The following is an 18,237-nucleotide window of genomic DNA, read 5'->3' on the forward strand; positions in this document are numbered from 1 at the left end:
AAACATGAAACTAAGTCAAATGTGAGGTTTGTGTATAACCTGATAGAATTTCTATCTGGTATATGGAGGCCCATCAATAACAAGACAGATTTTGGGGTGCTATTTTCGCGTGTGATCTACAACCTAAAGGGCGATTACTTTTGATTACTTTTTAGTTTAGTTTTCAATTTCTAAAAGGACTTAACACATTAGCTACAGATATTTTACAATAAATTCTTTTGTACATACTTAGCACTGTATATGTATTCTTTCAAAATTCTTACTATTTTAATAATAACAAGAACACTCAGAGAGCGCAGACCTCCGCCAAAGCCACAGCGACGTCTTCTCAACGATTAGCCAGAGATGGTTTTTAAAACGAGAATATCTAAAATAAATTCGACTGCTATCACAAACTAAAAATGAACCCGACTGCTCTCAAAAATTAAGTAAAAAATGAAAAATAATCCAGAATCCTTGTCTGGTACCGGATCGATCCCAAAATCTAATCAGTTCATACCAGTCACGAGGCCAAACATCCCTGAAAGTTTCATCCGAATCCATCTAGCGGTTCTTGAGATATCTTGTCCACGGACAAACAAGCAAACACGACTGAAATAATACCCCCGCCTTCGCTAAGGCGGATGAAATAAAACCATGTTTCATTAACGTCTAAGTAAATGATAATAAGATAGCCAGAATAAATAATACAATAATTAGAATGAGCTCGTAGATCACACAAATTTGGCAGCCGCGAGTTTTGCATCGAAAAACTAAACTTAAGTAATCGTCCTTGAAGTTGTGGATCACAAACAAAAGTAGAACCGATTTTTGTTTATTTATCACTTAACAATGTCTACTTTTGAAAGTAGATATTAGTTCTGATCTATAGTTTAGTGCCTTTAAACAGAGAATGGTTTTATACAATTCACAAATTTTATTTAATCACCTACAAAATGTTTCCCTTGGGAATTCACACACTTCTTATCCCAGCGGCTCTGACTTTGCTGGTAACACCTCTGGAACGCCCTCTCTGGAAAGGTATAAAGCTCCGCAATTGCTCCAATCGCGACTCAGATCGCTTCCTTTTTAGTGTGGTTTTCTATTTGGGGAAGAGCCAGAAGTCACTCGGTGCCAAGTCGGGAGAGTAGGGAACCCGTCGAACAAGTGTTGTGTTGTTCTTGACAAGGAAAGCTTGATTATGAGGACGGAATGAGCGAGCGCATTGTCGTGTTGAAGTTTACCACTTTTTTGCTGCCTACATATCCGGCCGCTTTCAACGTACAGCAATTTGAAGGTGACGTATAACTTCCAGGTAATATTCCTTACTGATTGGTGGCGAGCTGGCAGAAACGTTTGCACGCCAGGCGATATGCTTAGCGATATTTCGTCTGTCTTTATGTTCTCAGTTCAAATTCCGCCGAAGTCGGCATTGCCTTTCATCCTTTCGTGGTCGATAACTTAAGTACCAGTTGCGTACTGAGGTAGATCTTATCAACTGGCCTCCTCCCCCAAAATTTCGAGCCTTGTGCCAAGAGTAGAAAAAAAATATTCCTTGTTGACTGCTTGGCCTTGTAGTACGGTATTCATGACGGGAGTCAAAGAAACAGTTCAGCGTTACATCTACCCGAAGAGCGTAATGTCCAGAAACTGAAGCGGCCCACCGGCGTAAAAATTTTCACGCATGCGCAGGAAGGATAGTGTCACCGGCTATCCAAAGGATTTTACCCACGCGGCATTAGTTTTGGCGGAAAAAGATAAAGTTGAATACTTTTTAAACGCACCTCGTACAGGCATACATACTAACAATAAATAGCTTTCTTAGTTTCGTGCATAGGTTCTCAAAGTGGGCGCTACCGCCCCCCGGTGGCATTGAGACGGTCCAGTTGGGCGCTGGTGCCTAAGAGGGCGACGAGGTGGGGCAGTAGAGCAAAAGGAGGCGTTGGGAGGAAGGCAGTGGATTGGGGAGTCTCTAAATTTATTTATAATATTATTACAGTTTTGTACACAAATTATATAATATATTAAATATCAAATGATTCATAATATATATAAATTAGTAAAATATAAAATATTTATTTATATATAAAAATAGGGGTCGGGGCGCTGAGGGTGTTATGTGGCCATGAGGGGTGACCCAAAAAGTTTGAGAATCTCTGGTCTAGTGAGCAAATATCTCAGTGACAACCTGGAAAAGCTAAGGTTTACAGAAAAAGAAATCAACTAGCTAACAGACACATTAGAAATACAGTTTGTAAGCGGAACAGTAAAAATATACAAAACTTTTCTCAAGTTCTAAATGTGACATTGTTTTTATCTACTTTCCAGCAATGGGGGCTTTTTGTATCTTTGTTAGAAACCAACTCCTTCTTTATTTCAAATAATTTTAAACAGAACAGAACATACACCGAGACGTCTACGGGCGTCTTTAGACGTCTAAAGTGTATGGACACGAAAAGCAATTGTCCGCTTTATTTTTGTAGCATCATCATCAACGTCATCGTCGTCGTCGTCGTCGTCGTCGTAGTAGTAGTAGTAGTAGTAGTAGTGGTGGTGGTGGTGGTGGTGGTGGTGGTGGTGGTAGTAGTAGTAGTAGTAGTAGTAGTAGTAGTAGTAGTAGTAGTAGTGGTGGTGGTGGTGGTGGTGGTGGTGGTGGTGGTGGTAGTAGTAGTAGTAGTAGTAGTAGTAGTAGTTGCCGCCTTAATAATTAAGACGGCATTGTTTAAAGTCTCGCTTTTTGTTTTTAATCCTCCAAAAGCAGCTGTCGTTCTAGTGAAATCCTCTAAGGCTTAAGGGTATTTTTAAAAAGCAAAATGCCTCTAAAGACAAATATGTTACGTTGTCTCGGGTTTTTACTAAACACCGAGACATTTCATTTTTCATTAACTCGGTCCATCCATGCTAACTTAACCAGTGAAGAAACTCAACGGGTTAGTTCGACCTTTCTAAAACTAGCAACCAATGAAAATAATATGAATGAACTGCAATAATGTAAAGGATTTTGCAAGGCCGCTCTCTTTCGAAACTTTTTTTCCATACATTATCCCATGATGCACCTGGACACATTATCAGTGATGTTTCCTGCGGTCATTATGAGGTTCACGTCCTTCAACATCAAATATCCTCACGAAGGTGATCCAGCCAGAGTCGATCGAACGCCAGCCTGTGTCCAATTAGCAATACCCCCGGTATCACTGCCGTTTCAAGGCCTCACACCCGATTCACAGCCACCTTGAGGCGACCTCGGTGCCTCCACGGCCATTTTGGTGGTCTTCTACCTTCCGGGCCCTGTGATGCCATCTTTGGTTTCACATGATGTGATTTGCTTCTGTTTTTGTTTTGTTTTTTGCATATAAAGGCATTTCATTTCTTTTTAATGTGATGTATTTGATGGGAAAGAGAGAGGGGAGGGGGAGGGAGAGAGACGGAGAAAGAGAGAGACGGAGAAAGAGAGAGGGGAGAAAGAGAGAGGGGAGAAAGAGAGAGATACATAGAAAGTGAGAAAGGGGGAGAGACAGAGAAAGAGAAACATAGAGGGAGAGGGAAGGAGAGAGTAAAGAGAGAGAGAGAGAGAGGGATAGTGAGAAAGGCGAATAGATTCTCGTGATTTGGTTGTTTAATTTATCAAAGATGAAAGAAGTTAAGGTGTCGAGGTTAGGGTGTTGCACGCAAAATCGCGGTTTCGATTCCCGGCCTATTATAACAACCTAATTAATCCTTTCTACTAAAGGCATGAAAGGCGATGTTGACCTTGGTAGAATTTGAATTCAAAACATAGTGACGGGCTAAATACCTATTTCTTTACTACCGACAAGGGGCTAAACACCGATATCGACTACTTTTCATCTTTTCGGTATTGATAGAATAAGTACCAGTTCAAATGGAGGCGCAATGGCCCAGTGGTTAGGGCAGCGAACTCGCGGTCGTAGGATCGCGGTTTCGATTCCCAGACCGGGCGTTGTGAGTGTTTATTGAGCAAAAACACCTAAAGCTCCATGAGGCTCAGGCAGGGATGGTGGTGATCCCTGCTGTACTCTTTCACCACAACTTTCTCTCACTCTTACTTCCTGTTTCTGTTGTACCTGTATTTCAAAGGGCCGGCCTTGTCACTCTGTGTCACGCTGAATATCCCCGAGAACTACGTTAAGGGTACACGTGTCTGTGGAGTGCTCAACCACTTACACGTTAATTTCACGAGCAGGCTGTTCCGTTGATCGGATCAACCGGAACCCTCGCCGTCGGAACTGACGGAGTGCTTCCAATCTAAAAAACCAGTTCAAAAACAGTCATGCTAAAACAAGTCAGTTCATCTCAAATTCTTTGTAAACTCCCAAATATATCTCCTTCTGTGTGTATATATATATATATATATATATATGTATACTACCAAATATGACTGTTTTTGAACCAATTCCTTTCTGTGTATATATATAGATACTTCCAAACAAACATGATTTTTGATGAAATCCTAATATATATATATATATCTTTGAAATTTTTGTTTAATATTTTCTTATTATTATCAAAGAATGTATATATGTATTGTAATATTTTGTGACAACCAGTACTTAACACAACAAAGCTTTTACAAATCTATCTTTTCATTTTACTTTTGACAATCTTTTTCTTAAAAAAAGTGAAACCGGTCAAGTGAATAAACATCTTTAAAATTGCATTTTCAAGCCTTCTCTCTTATATATTTCCACTCGTGCGGTACCTTACAATTTCACTTTGCTATATATATATATATATATATATATATATACACATAATTACTGGGGTCGATTCTCTGGGCTAAAAATTCTTCAAAGCGGTGCCCCAGCTTGGCCGCAATCTAATGAGTGAAACAAGTAACAGATAAATATCTTTTATCTTTTCAACCTGCATTAAATCGCTTTTTAATCCAGAGAGCTGTCCTCGTCCTTCTCTTTTATTCTATTTTATCTTTGTTCTCTCTCTCTCTCCTTCTCTCTCCATCTCTGTCTCGCTCTATCTCCTCCACTTCCTCCTCCTCCTCCTCTTTAATGATTCTTAAAATATGACAGCTGCTTCTGGAGGATTAAAAGAAACAAAGGCTTTAAACAATGGCATCTTGATGATTACGATGACGAAGGAAGAGGAGAGGGAGGAGGAGGATTCTGGTGGTGGTCGTCGTCGTCATGGTTGTGGTCGTGGTGGTGATGGTGTTGGTGGTGGTGATGGTCATGGTGGTGGTGGTGGTGATGGTCGTGGTGGTGGTGGTGGTGGTGGTGGTGGTGGTGGCAGCGGCGGCGGCGGCGGCGGCGTCGGTGGTGGTGGTGGTGGTGGTGGTGGTGGTGGTGGTGGTGGTGGGGAGGCTAATGAGGATGATGAAATTATAATGATTACGATTATCATGGTGGCGGCGGCGGCGGTGATGGTGATGATGATGATGATAATGATGATGATGGTATGTCGGAACAGCAAATAGCGCGAAGGAGTTGTGATGGATTATATAAATCCAGCATTATCCATTTTTTGTCTCTTTATTTGCCTTTTCTTCTTTTACTTGTTTCAGTCATTTTGACTGTGGCCATGCTGGAGCACTGCCTTTAGTCGAACAAATCGTACCCAGGACTTATTCTTTGCAAGCCTAATACTTATTATATCGGTTTCTTTTGCCGAACCGCTAAGTCATGGGGACGTAAACACACCAGGTGGTAGTGATGGTAATGGTGGTGGTGAGGGTGGGCGTGGTTGAGGCGGTGATGGTAGTAGTCGTTTCTTGCAGTTGTTATTGTGGTGGTGGTGGTGGTGGTGGTGGTGGTGGTGGTGGGCCGTGGTTACAATGTCTTCCTTATCACATGATTGGTTAATCCTTCCTTGAAACCCTTAGGGCTGGTTTAGTTTCATAAAATCTGCTCTTTTAGCTCCGGTTATTCGTTAACGTTTTAAGAAAATCAAAGTCAAAATCGTTTTCTTCATTTATTTATTAGGAATTGTCTCCACCACCACCACCACCACCACCACCACTACCACTACTACTGCCATCCCAGCCGCCGCCATCCTGTAAATTGAGGCCGGTAGGGTCAATGATCTTGTCTTAGAGACAGGAAGAACGAATAAACAGGTGGGGAACGAACTCACAACCCTGTAGAACAAGCTTGCGAGAATAGCCTTAGCTACAAGCCCCGGGATTCCACACTGTCTTTCTTTTGTCTTTTATTTATCAGTCATGACTGCGGTCATGCTGGGGCACCACCTTGAATCTTAAGCCCAATGGATCGACTCCAGTACTAATTTTTTTTCCAGCCTGGTGCTTATTTTATCGGTATCTTTTGCCGAACCGCAAAGTTACGGGGATGCAGACACACCATCACCGGCCGTCAAACAGTGGTGGAGGGGCAAACACAAAGACAGACACACAAATATTTGCATATGCATCTCACCTTCTTCACCCACTCATTCCTGGAAGGCTCGTGGGGGCAGAGTCCTCAAGCACGCCTTCCATAGGGTCCTTTCAGAAGCAGCCAGCTCCAGGTAATCCGACTGGGACCCCAAGCTAGACCAACCGAGCATATGCATGTTATCCAACCATTTTGCTCGTGGTGAACTCCTGGGCCTCCGCTCAGTTGTTTTTGCTCATAAAAACCAGTCCAACGATTCTTTTCTGAGACATTCTTACGTAGAGCCGGATTAAGACCCATCGAGGCCCTAAGCACTTAAAAGGTTTTGGTACCCCTATATGTATATGTAATTCAAAATATAAACAATAAGAGCACTCGGAGAGCGCAAACCTCCGCCAAGGCAACACCAACGTCCTCTCAACGATTAGCCGGAGATGATTTTTTAAAATGAGAATATCTGAAATAAACTCGACTGCTCTCACAAACGAGAATGCTAAAAATGAACCCGACCGCTCTCAAAAAAAAAAAAAAAAAGAAACAAAAAACGAAAAATAATACAGAATCCTAGTCCGGTACCGGATCGATCCCAAAATCTAATTCGTTCGTACCAGTCACGTGGCCATCAGAAAGTTTTATCTGAATCCATCCAGCGGTTCTTGAGATATCTTGACCGCAGACAAACAGACACGACTGAAAACAATACCCCCGCCTTCGCTAAGGCAGAGGTAATAATAATAAACTATAAAATATATTTTTAGCTTTCAAAATGGAACAAAGATAACAGCAAGAAAGAAAATAATATTTATATTCATATACTTCCACTTTATTTATATTTGAAAAGTCTTCTCCTACTTGCTTTAAACTGCAAAGGTTTTGATCAGACCATCAAAAGTAATCTTACGTAACACATCTACTTCTATACGTAGTAGAGATAAGACATGTTATTTCAGCAAGTTTAAAGCGATTTCTTTTGCCCTGTAATCTATTTACCTTTCCTGTTGTGCCCACCTCCCTTGATATTCTGAGCATGTTTCTGTTTTTGGGGTTTTCTTTTTTTTTTCTGCCTAATGGTTAATCCTGCGCTGTTCTTACCGCGTGATTGTAGTATCGAACCTGTGATCTATAAATTAGGAGAAGTATATATTTCTTTACTGCCCAGAAGGGGCTAAACATAGAGGGGACAAACAAGGACAGACGAAGGGATTGAGTCGATTATATCGACCCCAGTGCGAAACTGGTACTTTATTTATCGACCCCGAAAGGATGAAAGGCAAAGTTGACCTCGGCGGAATTTGAACTCAAAAACGTAACGACAGACGAAATACCGCTAAGCACTTCGCCCGGCGCGCTAACGTGTCTGCCAGCGACTCTACCTGATGTGCCTCGCTGAGCTCCAAGCTACGCCCTCTAGCGAACGACATTTACTCGACAAGCGGTGAGGGCAAGCACAAATACAAAAACATACTAACACACACATATACGACGGGTTTCCACACAACTTCTGTCAACGAAATTCATTCGCAAGGCAGTGGTCAGCCCAAGGTGTGGAACGGAACCCGAAATCACATGGTTAAAAAGCGATCTTCTTAACCACACAGCCAAACTTGTGCCAATATAGAATTTAAAAAAAAACAATAATAGATGCAGATGTGGCTGTGTGGTAAGAAGTTTGTTCCCCAACCACATAGTCCCAAGTTCTGTCCTGCTGTGTGACACCCTGAGCAAATGTCTTCTACTATAGCCTAGGGTTAACTAAAGACTTATGAGTAGATTTGGCAGACGGAAACTGAAAGAAGCCTGTCGTGTGTGTGTGTGTATATATATATATATATATATTATATATATATATATATATATATATATACACGTGTGTGTGTGCATGACTATTTGTGCCCCGCTACTACTTGACAACCGGTATTGCTATGTTGGTGTGTTTACGAACCGTAAGCTAGGGGTTCGGCAAAGTAGACCGATAGAGTAAATACCAGGGTTTCTTTTTCTTAAAAAAAAAAAAGAGAGAGGTACTGGATTCGATTCAATTGACTTAAAATGGTTCGTCGTAGTGTCGAAATATAGCCGCAGTCTAATGATTCAAATAAAATGTTTACGACCACGACGAGACTCGAACTCGCAATCTTCTGATTCGAAGTCAGACGCCTTATCCATTAGGCCACGCGGCCAGTCGAACGATTCACGCATTTTATGTAAGTTAGCACAAACGTAATGTCCTCATAGTGAAGTAAGAGATTTTTCGCAGTGAAAATAAATTTCAGCGTATGCGTTAAGAATCAACTGTTTTCATTGAAAACGGAAGAGAATAGACTTTTGTGATGATCTATGGCGAAATGTTTTTTAGTCACTGGTAAATGGGGTGAATAGGTGGGAATTATGATATTTTGAAGTAGCTTTTACCAGGAGTCGAAATCCTCAAGGTTGTTAAGATAACAGGGTAACGCTGCTAGCAGGATAGACAGGAAGGAAGATGAGAAGAAATAAGATAAAACACGTTAAGATACAGTGAAATGGGGGTGGGGGATGAAATAAAATAAAATAATGTAAAACAATAAACAGGTGGTAGAGTACAAAATTTAATTTTCTGTACTAAACTCCAGCTTGTTGCCTGAGACACACCAATACATTATCTACGGTTGTTAAGGACTGGATTTTAAAGAATACTTTCAAATCTATACTCTTTTTACTCTTTTACTTGTTTCAGTCATTTGACTGCTGCCATGCTGGAGCACCGCCTTTAGTCGAGCAAATCGACCCCAGGACTTATTCTTTGTAAGCCTAGTACTTATTCTATCGGTTTATTTTGCCGAACCGCTAAGTTACGGGGACGTAAACACAACAGCATCAGTTGTCAAGCGATGTTGGGGGGGGGGGACAAACACAGACACACACACATATATATATATATATATAAATCAAGGGTCTTCGACCATTTTTTGGTTATGCACCCCTTTCATTACTATTTTATTCTAGTGGAGCCCAGTAGCCATTTGATGCTTAAAAAATAGTTTTATAGAAATGGCTTTCAAAATTCCTATTTTGTTTTTTACACATTCCCTGTGTAGGCTGAACCATGTAAAATATTAGAGAAACAAACCCAGCTGTTTCTTGCAAAACATACCAAAGCAAGATTTTTTAAGGGTCCTTAAAAAACTATTGCGGATACCCAATTTACTATCTTGTTAAGTTGACACCCCACCCCCCAAAAATCTTATATGGACCCTTAGGGGCCATGTGGAAGCCGTTTGAACCACTGCTATTAATAATAGCAAGGAAATATAGGGTTGAAAAACCTTTTTTTGTATAGAAAAAGTCGAAGGCTTCCCGTGGGCACACTTTCAACTTTTACTGTCATTTTTATCATGGTAGAATTCTGGATTTCGAAGCATACAGCTATAAATAACAGCATGTAAATGCTTGATTGAAAAACCCTTATGGGTAGGAAAAAATTGAAGGCTGCCCGTTTGAACTCCAATCCACATTTTTGACTTTTTCTCTTCAAAAAGGTTTTTGAACTCCATATTTTTCACGCTGTTATCTATAGCTTTATATGTGTGCTTCGCGGTCCACCATAGCAAAAACTAAAGTTTATAAAACGAAAGTTTACAAAATGTTTATTTTATCGTAATGTTTTATTATTTTAGGTGGAGTTCTTTTGTTTATCGTTTTGGAAATTTGGATAAATCTTTTAATTTCTTACGAAAAATAAGTATTAAAATAATTAGTGTGGGAGAGCGAATTTGGACGAATTTCTCTGACAACTCCTTTAAGGCAAGCTGAAGGCCACTGTGTAGTAATTTGACCTGCTAGAAATTATAGCTAAAACTCAAACTACACCATAACTTTTATTTAAATCCTTTTTTTAATGGAAAATCATTTGAATAAATGCAATCCTGGATGCATCGGTGTCCGAGAGAGAGAGGAGGAGTGGAGACAGAATGGGAGGGGAGAGAGACTGTATAGTCATGGTTCGAGTGCCTTCTTTGGTCGTGGGTCTTCTGGGTCACGATTGATTTGGGACCTCAGCAACGACTAATGGACTTTCGCTGTCCTCTTTCTTCTACTCCCTTCGAAAATTTTAAATAAATAAATAGAAGCAGAAAGAAGTCAATGCAGCCTTGCCTGTCCCTGTCCCTCTTTGCCCTCTTCCCCGTCACCAACGCAACATACAGCTACAATGTCATCATCACTATTATCAGATACAGCAAAACTTTATAGTCTTTCTCCCCCACCACCACCACCACTACTTTCCTTTCGCCTCTTTCTCAACGTCGTTGGCATACTCATACACACACACACACGTTTATACAAAGGCACACATACGTACACATGACAGCACGCACACACGCATATACAAAGGCACACATACGTACGCATAAGCGCACGCACACTTGGATATACAAAGGCACACACACGTACACATAAGCGCACATGCACACACAAACACACACACAATAAGCTTTCTTCCTCACTTTGTCACTTTTTTTCCTCCGCCGCCTCTTCCATCATACACAAATGTCGCTGGCATACACATACGCACTCATACACACAAATACATACATGCGCGCGCGCGCACTCTCACAAACCAGTTATTCCCCCTTCCTCTCATACTTACTCTCTGGTGACACTACTCCAACACTACTACTACTACTATAACGACCCAATGAAGAAGTCTTATGTGGTCGCGCGAAATGCTAGAAACAGCAGCAAACTATCTTAAATAACATTCATCGTCATATAAGAGGAAAGGATAGATTAGACAATATAATCTTTGATAAACTTTAGAAAGATATGATTATAACAGATGAAATACGTTGCTTGATTAAGATCTCGCCGGGGTTAAAACAAAAGCAACAAATTTAAAAGAGGTTTCTTCGTTTGTTTGCTTTTTCTTGAGCCCCAAGATTCATTTGGCCGGTTACTCGTTTTCCATAGCTTATACATGACCCAAGATCGTAACATTTCTGGAGAAAGGGACACCGGTCCGTTGCAGGATTCAAAGCCAGTAATTTTGAGAGGAATGACAGGTCGACTACATCGGCTCCAGTACTTGGTTAGAACTCTTGTCTATCGACTCCTAAAGGATTAAAGACAAAGGCGACTGCGGCGGGATTTGAACTCAGAACGTAAAGAGTTGGGAAGAAACATTTTGTCCGATGTGTTAACGATTCTGTCGATTCGCTGTCCAAGTAGAGAGAAGAAATTAAATATTGATTCAACTTATTTAGAAGTGCTGGTTCTTGTTAAATTTCTTCCAACCACTTTTAATGTTTAAAATTTTCAACAATTATATTTTATTTTATATGGAAGTTTGCCTGCCGATTCGCATTCTTCTTTTCTCTTTTTTTTTTCTGGAAATTAATAATCTCTAAAATAATAAATAATTAAGTTACATCGTTGTAGAAAAGTTTTTTAAAAAGTCTGGTGGAAATTGATACTTCAAGTAGTTGGAAGCATTTTAAGATCTGAATCGTTTATTTTATTAACCCGAGTGAATTAAAAGAAAGAAAAAGAAAGTACATTCGGCTCTTGTGCGATTTGAACTCAGAGTCTCGTCTCTCTGATTCTACAATAAGTTTTCCTTCTCCACTTCGTCACTTATCCTCTTTCTTCTACTCCATAAGTTTACCACCACCACCACCATCACAATACCCCAGTCAGCTGACCTTACTCCTCCTCTTACACATCTTTCCTCACCCCTTTCTCTCGCCCCTCTATCTTTCCTCTTTCTCCCTTTCCTCTTCCTTCCTTTCTTTCTTTCCTTTTCATCTTCCTCCTCCACCAACGTCGATAAAATGTGACCTTCTTCCCTTCACTTTCTTCTTCACCATGGATAACGTCATCTGTCTTGAACTCTTCTCCTCTTTCTCGTTTACTTCTTCTTTTCCACTTTCTTCCTCCTCCTTTTCCTCTTTCTTTCCCCTCCTCCTCCTTTAATAGTTAAACACGGACTTTTTCCATTCCAAAACATTAAAAAACCAAAACAGCATCACTATCGCCACCATATCCACCACCGTCGCCTCCAATCCTCATCATCACCATTATCATTACTACTAACACTGCCACCACTACCATCACCACCACAATCCAACACAACCACCACCAAAGTGACAGTCAGCCAACAGAGTTTTATTAACACTAACCCCACTCTCTCTCATCTATCCATCTATCATATCAACCTCTCTCTCTTTCTCACGTTTCATCCTCCTTCTTCCCCTCACTGGCTGAGTAGCACTTATATATATATATATACTCCCCTTCCCTATCGTGTCATATCTATTTGCCTCTCTCTCTCTTTTCCTCTCCCTCGGCGATACCCCCGCCACATCTCTCAAATAGTGTCGTCTGCTTTTATAACATTCTCTCTCTCTCTCTTTCTGGTATTCTGTCTCTTTTTTCCCTCCTTCTATCTTATCTACCAATCTCTTTCTTTTCTTTTTTCGCTTTTATCCTCCTCCTCTTCCTTCACCTCGGTTGATAAACAACGATACACTCCCTCCTATCCGAATGTGACAACACTATACTCCACCATCTCCGCTTCTCCTTCTCTTTCACTCCATCTTCCGCTCTGTCCTTCTCTTTCTCTTTCACTCTATCTTCCCCTTTCCATCTAACTCTCTTATCTACCTGTCCCTTTCTTGCTTTTTTATTCTCCTCTTCCTTCTCCTCACTGGATAAGCAGCAGTGATATATCCTCCACCTTTATCATATAGCGTTCCTGTTACTCTTTCTCTCTTCTCCCTCCTTCCACCTATCATCTTTCTATCTGTCACTTTCTCGCCTTCATCCTCCACACCTATCATACAGTTGTTCCTTTTACTCTTCTCTTTCTTTCTCTTCCTTTACTCTCTTTACTTATTTATGTTACTTTCTCACCTTTATCCTCCCCGTTCCTTCTCATTAGGTAAACAGTAAGGTTACATTCCCCACCCCTCTCATATAACACTGCCTGCTTTAACCCTTCTCCCTCTGTCTTTCTTCCTCTCTTTCCCTCTATCACTTTCTCGCTTTTATCCTCCCCTTCCTTCTCAGTAAACGGTAATGATACCCTCCCCCTCCTCTATCATATTAATATTGCTTGCTTTAAGCCCCCCCCGTCTCTCTCTCTCTCTCTCTCTCTCTCTAACTCTGATTTTCCTCCTCCCCCTTTCTTTTTATCATCTATCTGTCATTCATTTCCTCGCTTTTATCCTCCTTCTCCTCAATAGATAAACAGCAGCGAGCACCACCCCCCTTCCCTTGTCATATGGGCAACAACAACAACGTTACCATCACAACCGTTTAAACCCTGCCATTGTGTTGCTGGTTCTTTCCCCTTTCAGCTGGAAATGGCAGGTGACAACCTCCGTTTTTTGTTTGTTTTTGCTTTTTATTTTAGTGGGTTTTTCTTCAGTTTTTATTATTATTATTTTTTTATAACCACGGCTCATTCTAAACAATAGCAGCCTCTATATAAATTTCATTTGTCCCAACAACGTCTGAAAAGTCATAACGAAAAGTTGTGTTTGTATATAGCAATCAAGTTTTATATAACGACATACACCTACTGACATATACATATATATATATATATATATATATATATATATATATATCGCCATGTTGATTCGTTAGCTACTGCACGCATTTTTTTCTCTCCTTCTTTCTGTGTTTTTCTCTCTCTGTGTATCTTTCTGTTGAAGAGCGTAGGCTCGAAACGTTAAAGACTTGTTTTATTTATATTTCCTGAGCGCCATACTAATACAATTGTTCGTTTGTTTTCCACCTGCCTTCGTCTTTTGTTTATTTTCATAAAGCTTCCCGTTATATATATATATATATATATATATATGTATATATATATATATATATATACATATACATATATGTATATATATATATATACATATAATATATATATATACATATATATCATATATATATATATATAATATATATATATATACATATACATATATATATATACATATATATATATATACTATATATATATATATAATATACATATATATATATATACATATATATTATATATATATACATACATACATATCTATATACATACATATATATATATATATACATATATATATATATATACATATATATACATATATATACATAATATATATATACATATATATACATATATATATATACATATATATACATATATATATATATACATATATATACATATATATATATACAATATATATATATATTATATATATACATATATAACATATATATATACATATATATATATACATATATATATATACATATATATACATATATATATATATAACATATATATACATATATATATATACATAATATATATACATATATATTATACATATATATACATATATATATATATATATATATATATAATATATATATATATATATATATATGCACACACACACACTAGCATTATTACCAATAGCAGTAAAACAATCTGCTTTTGTTTCTAAGAGGAAGCCTTCGCCACCATCACCACCACTACCACAACGACCGTCAGATTTTGAAAGGAGAATGGAATGTTTAGGACTCTGGGAGGCTTTTATCAGTGTTGATGAAATAAAAGGGTTAAATTACCAAATTATAACTAGTTGATTAACAATAAAGATTTTCTCCTTTCCTTTTAAGCAAGATTAAGTTTTAATGCACAACAAAGATGTCCTTTGGTTTAATTTCAGATCCAGAAAATTTTGAAAATATAAAAAAAGTTGGTTCCTTTACACTTGTGAAGTTATGATTTACTTGACAAGTTATTAAGAAACAAAGTTCCAGGTGGAGAGAGAGAGCATTAAATTGTAATTATGATGAAATAGAAGTGATGATCATGATTGGAACACTTTAAAAAAAAAGATGGGTATTTAGAAAAAAACAGATTACCAGATTGCATATAGCCTGATGGCTTGTTTAAAACATTCAGCATTCTTGAACCACCGTTTGAAACAGAATTCTTTTAAGAAGAAATTTTTAAAAATTAAATTTCATCAACTCAGTTGTAATCCTAACCATAAATTCTAAACCCAACATTAAACCCTAATCCTAACCCAAAGCCCTAACCCTAAATTTTAATACTAAACCCTAAACCCATAATCTTAAAATCACTCCACCAGCATTGATTTCCTTGCAATTTAATGCACATTATTGTATGCAAAAGATCAACCAACTTATTTTGAAAATGTTCAACTCAGAGCTTCAATCCTGTTATGTACCAGAATAATAGGGATTTTCTGACATAGTTGTAGAACCACAGATTTGCTGCAGAGGAAAGTGAAATTGTCTTCAATTTCATAGAATTTCAATGCATTTCTGGTAATAATTTTATCAACTCCCTTACCCATGATATTCCAAGTTAACTTAATTTGTGTAGGGGCCACATGATTTGTTAAGAGTTCACTTGTTTTGTGTAGGGTCCACTTGTTTTCTGTAGGACTCCTTTGTTTTGCACAGGGTCCACTTGCTTCAGGTAGGGTCCACTCGTTTTGTATAGGAAGCTCTTTTGTTCCGGAGCAACTGTTTTGTGTAGGTCTCCTTCTTTTATGAAGGGTCCACTTCATTTATATTGATGGTCACTTCTGTGTATGATCCATTTCTTGTGTATAGGGGCCTCAAATCCTTTGTTGGATTCACATATTTTGTGTAGGATCCACTTGTATTCTGTAGGATTCTTTTTTTGTACAGAGTCCACTTGCTTTGAGTAGAGTCCTCTTGTTTTCTGTAGGATCTATATCTTTTCTATATGCTTACTTCTTTTATGTAGGGTCCGCTTATTTTGTGTAAGGGCCACAAGTTCTATTTTATGTAAGGTTCACTTGTTTTGTGTAGGATTCATTTGTTATTTTATAAGGTCCAATTGTTTTGCATAGGGTTCACTTCTTTCATAAGAGTCTACATATTCTGTGTAGGGTCCACTTTTTTGTGTAGGTACACTTGTCCTCTATAGGTTCACTTGATTTGTATTGAGTCCACTTGTTTTGTGTAGGGTTTACTTGACTTATGTAGGTGCACTTGTTTGTGTAGGGTCCATTTGTTTGGAGTAGGGTTCACTTATTTTCTGCAGGAACCACTTGTTTTGAGTAGAATGCATTTGTTTTGTGTAGGATCCACTTGTTTTGGATATGGTTCATCATTTTCTTTGGGGTTCACTTGTAGGGTCATCTTATTCTATCGAGGTCCCATTTGCTTTGTGGAGGACTCACTTATTTTTGGTAAGATTTGCTTCCTTTGTGTAAGTCCATGTGTTTTGTGTAGCACCACTTGTCTTGTGTAGGGAACAGTTGTTTTGTATAGGTCTGCTTATTTTGTACTGGGTCTACTTTTCTTGGACAGAACCATTTTTTTGTGTCAGGTCCTCTTGCTTCGTTTACAGTTCACACCTTTTATGAAAGGCCCATGTGTTTTTTTTTTTCTTGTAGGGGTGAGTTTACACTGTTTTTAAGGTAAACTTGTTTTATATAGAATTCACTTTTGTGCCAGAACCTCGTCTTGTGTAGCGTCTATTTTGTGTAGGAGTCATGTTTTTACTTTGTGCAGGGTCCACTTGTTTTGTTTAGGGTTCACTTGTTTTGTGCATGGTTCATTTGTTTTGAGTAGAAGCCTCTGTTTTGTGTAGGGGATCCTTGTTTTGCATAAAGTTTACTTATTTTGTATTGGAGCCACTTATTTTGTTTAGGGTCTCCTTGTTTTGTGTAGGGTCCTCTTGTTTTGTGAAGAATTCATTGTTATGTATAAAGTCTACTATTTTGTTTAAGGTTCACTTTTTTTGTGTAGGGTCCACTGGTTTTATTGCTCTGACCAGAATGTTACTGTAATTAATGCATCATGTAATCTTTCATTGGAGTCTCTCGTTATTAGTCTGGTGCCCCAAAACGTATTTCCTGCAGTTTACCATCATAGGAAACATTGTTGATGATGAGATGTGTAGATGTGTATACTTGTGTGTGCATATATTTGTGTGAGTGTGTGTGAGGGGGGGGGGGCATGGTGTAGCTGGAATATTTAGCAGAACCCCAAATATCAAGGAATCAAAATTGAATTGCTAAATTTCCATGCAACCAAAAAATCTGACCACTCAAACATGTGTTAAACAGGGTGTTATTAGCAAGTTGTTTTTTCACTCCCCTTTTTTCTTGGACAGATATCTTTATATATAAAAGTACGGTTGTGTGCCTGTCTCCTACGATTTAGATTCCTAACTACTCCCACATTTTGCAGTGCAGTTTAACCAAAACCGGGTATCTTATAGTCGGGATTCATATCGAGCCCTTCTGGGTATTAGCGCGCATCTACGATGAGTCTACGATTTTAAAAATAATTTACCATAATTTTTTTCCATTTTAGTGTATTTTTTTGCTATTATATAAGGGAAGTAACTCTCTAAAAATGTCTACAATGAGTCAACGATTTTTAAAAAAATTTACCATAATTTTTTTCCATTTTTAATGCCTTTTTTTGCTATTTTTTGGCTATAACTCTCTAAAAATGCTCTATAGTAATTTCCCTTACAAACGCGAGCAACGCCAGGTGATACTGCTAGTAAACTATAAATAAAAACTTTTTACCTCCAGCAGGTAGTGAATTCTGAATGTTGTATATATATATATATATATATATATATGAGTGTATTAATGTAAACAAACAAATATTTGTTGTTGTATTAGGAGTGTCGGAATGTGTATTGTACAATACAATTAAGATGATATTTTTTTGACACTTCTAATTTTCATCATCATCATCATCATCGGCGGTGTTTAACGTCCGCTTTCCATGCTGGCATGGGTTGGATGGTTTGACTGAGGACTGGCAAGCTAGAAGGCTGCACCAGGCTCCAATCTGATCTGGCAAAGTTTCTACAGCT

General features: G+C 38.4%; 1 protein-coding gene and 1 non-coding gene across 2 annotated transcripts in view; one reads left to right on the forward strand and one right to left on the reverse strand.

The window, feature by feature from the left end:
• The window catches only part of LOC115213770 (putative uncharacterized protein DDB_G0271606), a 59,779-nt gene that overhangs the window by 32,857 nt on the left and 8,685 nt on the right, over window positions 1–18,237 (forward strand). The gene's annotated exons all lie outside the window — the stretch shown is intronic.
• Window positions 8,452–8,524, reverse strand: Trnar-ucg. Its single transcript has one exon. It is a non-coding gene; the product is annotated as a tRNA-Arg (tRNA).

This window comes from Octopus sinensis, linkage group LG7 (genome assembly GCF_006345805.1).
Source record: "Octopus sinensis linkage group LG7, ASM634580v1, whole genome shotgun sequence".
In the NCBI taxonomy this organism is placed as follows: domain Eukaryota; kingdom Metazoa; phylum Mollusca; class Cephalopoda; order Octopoda; family Octopodidae; genus Octopus; species Octopus sinensis.